Source organism: Rhincodon typus, chromosome 37 (assembly GCF_021869965.1).
Source record: "Rhincodon typus isolate 14 chromosome 37, sRhiTyp1.1, whole genome shotgun sequence".
NCBI lineage: Eukaryota > Metazoa > Chordata > Chondrichthyes > Orectolobiformes > Rhincodontidae > Rhincodon > Rhincodon typus.
The window spans coordinates 14,797,810-14,806,284 of NC_063368.1; the positions used below are offsets into that span (position 1 = coordinate 14,797,810).

The window sequence follows — 8,475 nt, forward strand, 5'->3', positions numbered from 1 at the left end:
CTCATGCAATATGCAAAATACCATGCAAGGACTGTGAAAAACATTACATAGGGAAAACTGGAAGAAAACTGACAATAAGGATACACAAACACCAACTAGCCACCAAGAGACACGACCAATTCTCACTGGTCTCAATACAGATAGACAAAGCAGGACATGAATTTGACTGGGACAACACATCCATAATAGCACGAGTCAAACAAAGACATGCCAGGGAATTCCTGGAGGCCTGGCATTCCAACCGGAACTCCATCAACAAACACGTTGAACTGGATCCGATATACAAGCCACTGAGGAACAGAACCGGAAGTAATACCAAACACCCCAACAAACTGAGGCATATAAATAACAAGTGGGACAGAACACCAACGCTTCACCAGAGGCGTACTGATGATGTTACCTAGCAGGGTGACAAAACATCTGTAACCAAACCCATTGGCTCAGCGAGCAAGTCTACAACCTCATCCACAGCCCGAGCTACAAATCTTCTCAAAAACTTGGAAATATATCGCCATTCCTTCACTGTCACTGGGTCAAAATCCTGGAATTCCCTCCCTAAGGGCATTGTGGGTTTACCTACAGCGCATGGAGTGCAGCGGATCAAGGGCAGCTCATCACCACCTTCTTGAGGATGACTAGGGACGGCCAATAAATGCTGGACCAGCCAGAAACACCCACATCCCAGAAGTGAATAAAAAAAACTTCCTCGAGTTAAAGCTCAGGTGAGTTTATTAGCTACTAAACACTTGAAAAGATAAGAAAACATGCCAGACATACACACAGTTTAGAAATGAGCACTGAGTAAAAACATTATAGACGTTCAGAAGTTAGATGATGGAACATTGCAGCCATGATATTTTGATTTGATTTGATTTATCATAGTCACATGTACCTGAGTACAGTGAAAAGTTTTGTTTTGCGGGCAATACGGGCAGATCCTAGCAAACAAGGACAGACAGATCATAGGGTGTTTAGACAGAGCAAGGCGTACAGGTTACTCTGCACAGGAGGTGCACAAAGCAAGAACACTAGGTTTGAAATTAGAGAGGTCCATTCTACAGACTAATAACAGCGGGGAAGAAGCTGTTCTTGAACCTCCTGGTGCGTGTGTTCAAGCTTCTGTATCTCCTGCCTGATGGAAGAGCTTGCAAGAGATCATTAACGGGGCGGGAGGGGTCTTCGATAATGTTGGCAGCCTTTCCGCGGCAATGAGAAGTTGGATGATACCAGCAACAGCCACACTGATACTGAAGCAGTTGATTTCATGAAATGTACTTATGCAAATTAGTTGACAGGCCTTTGCCCTGTCTCCTGTTTAATGGTGATCTCATTGGCTATCCGGGTTTCCAGGACTCAAGAGTGAGGAGAGTCTTTCTTCACCTACAGCACAGGAGTGTCCATCTGTAATCCCCAAGCTGTGATCTTCTCAGTATTGCAATCCACAGTGGCACATAAGCCCATTAACATGCACAGACCTGGGGTTACGGTTGATGTTTACCGCTATTTCTGCATATTCCTGGAAGAGCGACATACATAGATGAAGAGTCATCTAGACTTGAAACGTTAGCTTGCTGTCTCTCCATAGATACTGCCTGACCCGCTGTGATCTCCAGCATTTGTTGTTTTCAGTTCAGATTCCAGCATCTGCAGTAATTTGCTCCTACAAATATGACTAATGTCTAATATGTAATCCACAAGGATGCCTTTCTGCTGAGAGAGGTATTAAACCGTTAGTTATTGATTTAATTTGATTTATTATTGCTACATGTACCTAGATACAGTGAAAAGTTTTGTTTTGCATGCAGTACAGGCAGATCATACCATACAAAGTACATCAGGGTGATAGAACAGAGCAAGGAATACAATGTTATGGCTGCAGAGAAGGTGCACAAACAGTGAGATCAACATTAAATTTGAAATTTGAGAGGTCCATTCAGAAGTTTAATAACAGCGGGGAAGAAACTGTTCTTGAATCTGTTGGTGCTTGTGTTTAAGCTTTTGTGTCTTCTGCCCAACGGAAGAGGTTGGAAGAGATTATAATCGGAGTGGGATGGGTGTTGGATAATGTTGACTGCCTTCCCAAGAAGCAAGAAGTATAGATGGGATCAACGGAAGAAAGATTGGCTTGTGTGATGGACTGGACTGTGTTCACAACTCTCTGTAGTTTCTTACAGTCCTGGGCTGAACAGTTGCTGTACCCAGCTGTGATGCATCCCAATCGAATGCTTTCTATGATGCATCTATAAAAATTGGTAAGAGCCTCTAATATCTCGATAGCCATAGAAGATCAAAGTCCAGTTTATTTGAGTTGCATCTCTCCCCTTGAAGGCTTGCTGTTTAATGTTCCCTTGGCACTTACTCAAGCGTTGCATTCAATAAACTGCTCACTGAATTCATATCCTCATTCATCTTCTGGCTGTATGTCCTCTTCTGAATTAGAAGTTCAATTTGTCACGAAGTAAGCTGATGTTATGATCTGTTGTCATGGCATTAGCAATGTTGCAATGCCAGCCGCATGATTGGACTCTAACATCACATCTGCCAAATCAAGGGCAATGAGAACTGCATTTCCCTGTGATTGGCAACTGCTGATTAACCCATTCCTCTCACAAAGGGAAGGCAAACCAACCTGTTTTATATCCAGAACAAAAACAGAAGTTGCTGGAAAAGCTCAACAGGTCTGGCAGCATCTGTGAAGCAAAAAGTCCGAGTTAACATTTCGGGTCCGGTGACCCTTTCTCAGAAGTTTTATATCCTTTCTAAATTAAAAATGGTTTTACCTTGAAGCAACCGAGGGGCTTGGAATGGGAGGGATTGAAAATCTGTGCATGCATTTCACACAGTGCAGAGGAAATGTTATTTTATCAGGCACTAGAACACAACAGCACAGGGTATTAGTCTAATGATAAATGGTGCCTCTAAACTGCAACATTTGATTGGTGGCCACTCTTCAAATGAAGGCTCAGGGAAGGAAACATTATGAATTAACCATAAATTCACGAGTGATCTACAGTTTAATTGGTTGGGGAGGAATCTTTAAGCTCTGACTGTAAGCATGAGCACGGAATGCTGGTTGGGAAGTTAGGGAGTTGTGGGGGTGTGGGAAGGGGGCACTGGGGGCTATGTTCTATCTGAACTCATCAACATTGTATAAAGCCACAGTCTTACCAGACCATAGGGCTGGTCTCTCATTGGACAGAGAGACATGATTGGTGGTAGGATCACAAGCAAGGGATTAGGTTAAGAAGGAGAGTCCTTTATTGTGACCTTAGCCAGTGTGGGAATTGAATCCATGTGGTTGGTGTCACTCTGCATCACAAACCATCTGTCCAGCCAAGTTAGCCAACTCATGCCCCACTGAGGTGAGAGAGACAGCCCTTGTCATCAAGGCTGCATTCGACCAAGTGTGGCATCAAGGAGCCCTAGCAAAACTGGAATCAATAGGTATTGGTGACAAACTCTCTGGTGGTTGGAGTTCTACCTGACACATACGAAGATGGCCGTGGTTGTTGGAGGTCAGTCATCTCAGCTCCAGGACATCTGCAGGAGTTCCTCAGGGTAGTATCCTAGGCCCAACCATCTTCAGTTGCTTCATCAATGACCTTCCCTCCATCATAAGGTCAGAAGTGGGGATGTTCGCCAATGATTGCACAATTTTCAGCACCGTTCGTGACTCCTCAGATACTGAAGCAGTCCATGTTCACATGCAACAAGATCTGGACAATATCCAGGCTTGGGCTGACAAGTGGCAAGTGGCATTCGTGCCACACAAATGCCAGGCTATGGCCATCTCCAATAAGAGACAATCTAACCACCATCCCTTGACATTCAATGGTGTTACCATCACTGAATTCTCCACTATCAACATCCTGGGGGTTACCATTGACCAGAAACTCAACTGGACTCACCACATAAATACAGTGACTACAAGATCAGGCCAGAAGTTAGGAATACTGTGGTGAATAACTCACCTCCAGACTCCTCAAAGCCTGCCCACCATCTACAAGGCACAAGCCAGGAGTGTGATGGAATACTCCCCACTTGCCTGGATGAGTGCAGCCCCAACAACACTCAAGAAGCTCAACACCATCCAGGACAAAGCAGCCGCTTGATTGGCACCACATCCACAAGCATCCGCTCCCTCCACCACCGACACTCAGTAGAAGCGGTGTGTACTATCTACAAGATGCACTGCAGAAATTCACTAAAGATCCTCAGACTGCACCTTCCAAACCCACAACCATTTCCATCTAGAAGGACAAGGGCAGCAGACATATGGGAACACCACCCCCTCCAAGTTCCCCCCCAAGTCACTCACCATCCTGACTTGGAAAAATGTCACAGTTCCTTCATTGTTGCTGAGTCAAAATCCTGGAATTCCCTCACTATAGCAATGTGGGTCAACCCAAAGCAGGAGGACTACAGCAGGTCAAGAAGGCAGCTCACCCCCACCTTCTCAAGGGGCAATAAATGCTGGGCCCAGCCAATGACGCCCACATTTCACAAATGAATAAAAAATATATAATATAGGAGGAAAGAGTTGATTAGCTGGTAAGTTGTTTCACTCATGACAACATCTCAGCCAATGAGGGTTAACTTGCCATCCAAATAGCACCCTTTTCTCCTGTTGTATCTATTGATGTGATGGATTGAAATGTGACATTCATACATTTGTCCTGATCAGGCAAGAAGAAAAATCTTCGCATCTTTTCTCTTTATTTAAGCAAGTTTCAAGTTCTGTACTCACACAGCGATGGTTTTCTTGCTCTTTTGGCCTTGCTCAGTAATTCTTTTTCAGTTCGTTCCTCCACTAGCTTGCTCTTATGATTCTTCTTAAGCTGTTGATTTTGTTTCTTTACTCTGTTCCAGTGCTCTACAACTCACATCCAAGTTCAGTCAGCCCAAATACCCCTTCCTCATCAGGACATAGACTGCGCTCAAAATGGCCAATAGGATCGACTGATTACAAGGGTTGGAAGGACGCCTAGAGGCTGGTTAAAGTGTTTAATGGATGTTGGGGGAAGGGTGGTGGTCAGTGTAGCTCAGTTGGCTGGATATTTGGTTTGCAATGCCAGCAGCATGGGTTCAATTCCCATCACCAGCTGAGGTTGGCATGAAGGACTCTCCAACTCAACCTCTTCTCCTCACCTGAGGTGTGGTGACCCTCAGGTTAAACCACCACCAGCCATCGTCTCTAATAAGAGGGCAGCCCTATGGTCTGGTAGGACTATGGCACCTTGAATTGACTCACTTAGTGGATGTTACAATGCAGGGAGGAGGTGCAAAGCATCCAACAGTGATGAGGATCATAGAAATGTGGAAAGTAATGACAGGAGTAGACCATTTGGGCTTGCATCACCAGTAATCCTGACCAATCATCCAACTCAGAACCCTGTTCCTACTTTCTCCCCCATGCTCTTTAACCCTAGATTTCTTTTTAATCAACCTGTTCAGAGATATTTTGGCACATGTCTGCAGCAGATGGGACTTGACTCCAGACATCCTGGACCAGAGGTAGGGACACTACCATTGCATCACAAGAGGCCCTCCCTTTAGCCCTCAGGCTATAAGGAAGGTAAGGATCACCTTATTCCGATTGGGAAAACATGTTTGCACCTCATAAGGAGCCGCGAAACAGGAGGATTGTCAATGTTCATGTACTCACGATGCTCTTTAGCCCACGTTGAACCAGAAATATCAGATAACCACCAACAAACCCAACAGGGAGTGCAGGAGAAACCTCCATTTTCAGAGAGCAATGATAATGCGGAACTCGCTACCACAGACGATAGTTGAGGCAGACGGTTTAGGAGGAAAATCTATAGTCGCACGAGTGAGAAAGGAAGGGAATGTCTTGCTGAGAGGGTAAGGCGAAGAATAGATTGGCAGGGGATGCTAGAGGGGCATCAACATCAGTATGGAACATCTGGGCCAAATGGCCTCATCGCTATGCCTGCAGATTAATGGAGTCCCTAGCTCTAGAATTCTCTCCCTAAATCTGCAAATCTCTCCAATTCTCTTTCCACTGTTTAAAACCTAACTCTTTACGTAAGCTTTTGGGCAGTTGTCCCTGTATCTCCATGCATCACTCAGAGATGAAAATGTTCAAAGCACCTTGTGGTATTTAAACATGTTAAAAATGCAATATAAAGTGCTTGAAGATTCCATGTTATTGTCAATGTGTACACACTGCAGATCAATGCTTGGAGAAAAAAGCAGCTAACTCTCCATTAGCAAGGTTTAACTCAATCATTTTTAATTCCTTTTTGATAAAGAGGCAGGCCCGCTTGCTAGGTGCTCCCAAAGGCAGCAATTTCATCAAGTTTTATAGCTTGTCAGTTTGTTGTGTACAATAATATTGCAATTACGTACACACTCCACTGCCCATATTAAAGTGTGAAATTAGCCCTCTGATCTCTCTGCAGTGGGAAGCTAGCTAATTAGTGAATATCAATTTATAAGATAGAGAATAAAAGTGGATTTGAACCAGAAATCACAAGTATTGGTGGAGCCAAGTGTCCGAGTTCTGTGTTGCTACAGGAATGTTTCCCTGTGTTTCTTTGCAACAGTTACAGAATGCTTAAGTCTTCATATCTTACATTCCAATTACCTACAGCTGAAATAAGATTGTATGTTCCCTGTTGGGAGGGGTCTTACAGTGCAGTGGGAGTCACCCCTACATATCTACCAGAAGCTCTGAGTTCAATAATGTTCATGCCACACAATGATCACTACCAATAAAGAGACCATCTAACCACCGCCCCTTGACATTCAATGACGTTATCCTCACTGAACCCCTCACTATCCTGGGGGTTACCACTGAGCAGAAACTTTTGTTGAGGTTCGTCCCGAGCAAAAAATCTGGAATCAAGAGAACCATACACTTTTTCCTATATTCATTCGTGGGTTAAGGGCATCACTGGCCAGGCCAGCATTTATTGCCCATCCCTAATTTGCCCAGAGGGCAGTTAGGAGTCAACCATATTGCTGTGGGCCTGGAGTCACATGTAGGCCAGACCAGGTAAGGATGGCAGTTTCCTTCCCTAAAGGACATTAGTGAACCAGATGGGTTTTTCCCCAACAATCGACAATGAATTCATGGTCATCATTAAACTCTTAATTCCAGATATTTTATTGAATGCGAATTCCACCATCTGCCATGGGGGGAGTCGAACTTGGGTCCCTAGGGCATTACCTGGGTCTCTGAATTAACAGTCCAATTATAATAACCACGAGGCCATCGCCTCCCCATTGCTGTAAAATCTGGCTCATAAGGAAACCTATGTCCATACCTGGCCTGGCCTGCAATCTGTAGTGAATGACTCTTAATTGTACTCTGAGCAACTAGAGATGGTATCACTCTACATCACAGTGCAGCTAACCAAGCTTTTCTTGTTGGTTCGTGTTGTAATGGATCCAACTCCTGTATTGGCCAAAAGTGCCACTTCTCAACCTCTTCCCTCACCTGAGGTGTGGTGACCCTTAAACCACCTGCTTAATGAGAGGGCAGCTCTCAATGTGTATGTGGGATGATGGAGATTTTGTCTAAGGGAGAAATATTGGCTGGGATACTGGGAGAACTTTTTTTCCCTGGAGCCACTGGAGGTCAGGGGCTGACCTTACAGAGGTTTATAAAATCATGAGGGGGATGGATAAGGTGAATGGCAGGTGTCTTTTCCCTAGGGTGGGGGATTTCAAGACTAGGGGGCATATTTTTAAGGTGAGAGGAGAAAGATGTACAAGGGACATGAGGGACAATTCTTTCACACAGAGGGTGGTTTGTGTGTGGAATGAACTGCCAGAGGAAGTGTTAGGTGCAGGTACAGTTACAACCTTTAAAAGACATTTAGATAAGTACGTGAATAGGAAAGGTTTGGAGGGATATGGGTCAAGCGCAGGCAGGTGGGACTAGTTTAGTTTGAAATTATGTTCGACATGGACTGGTTGGACCGAAGGGTCTGTTTCTGTGCTGTGTAACTCTATAACTGCCCCAAATAGCAATCCTCTACATTCAGCTGGGAGAGCAACAAGAGCATTGGTTTAACATTCCTTTTCCTGAAATTAGATACCTCCAGCAGACGCAGCACAGCCTACATTCTTGAGCTTGTGTCTCCAAGGTGGCGTTTAAACTCACAGTCTTCTGACTTCAAAGGTGAGAGCTCTACCCACAGAGTCATAGCTGTCAGACCAAAAGGTAACTTGAAGGTTAATGGGTAGCCTGCTGGGTAATACACTGGTGAGTGTGTGTGCGTGTGTCTGAATGTGTGTATCTGAGTGTGGATGCATGTGTGTGCGTGTGTGTGTATGTGTATGTTTTGCAGTGTGTGTGTATGTATGTGTGTGTGTGTGTGCGTATGTGTTGCAGTGCGTGTGTATGTGCGTATGTGTGTGTGTGTGCGCGTGTGTGTGTATATGTGTTGTGTGTGTGTGTATGTGTGTGTGTATGTGTGTGTGTGTGTGTGCATGTGTGTGTGT

At 44.6% G+C, this 8,475-nt stretch overlaps 1 long non-coding RNA gene across 1 annotated transcript in view; it reads left to right on the forward strand.

The window, feature by feature from the left end:
• The first annotated feature begins 5,463 nt into the window (after positions 1–5,463).
• The window catches only part of LOC125487190, a 4,147-nt gene continuing 1,135 nt past the window's right edge, over positions 5,464–8,475 (forward strand). The window contains exons 1-2 of the long non-coding RNA XR_007265708.1: positions 5,464–5,575; positions 8,066–8,194. This is a non-coding gene — a long non-coding RNA (uncharacterized LOC125487190). The remainder of the gene's footprint in view (positions 5,576–8,065; positions 8,195–8,475) is intronic.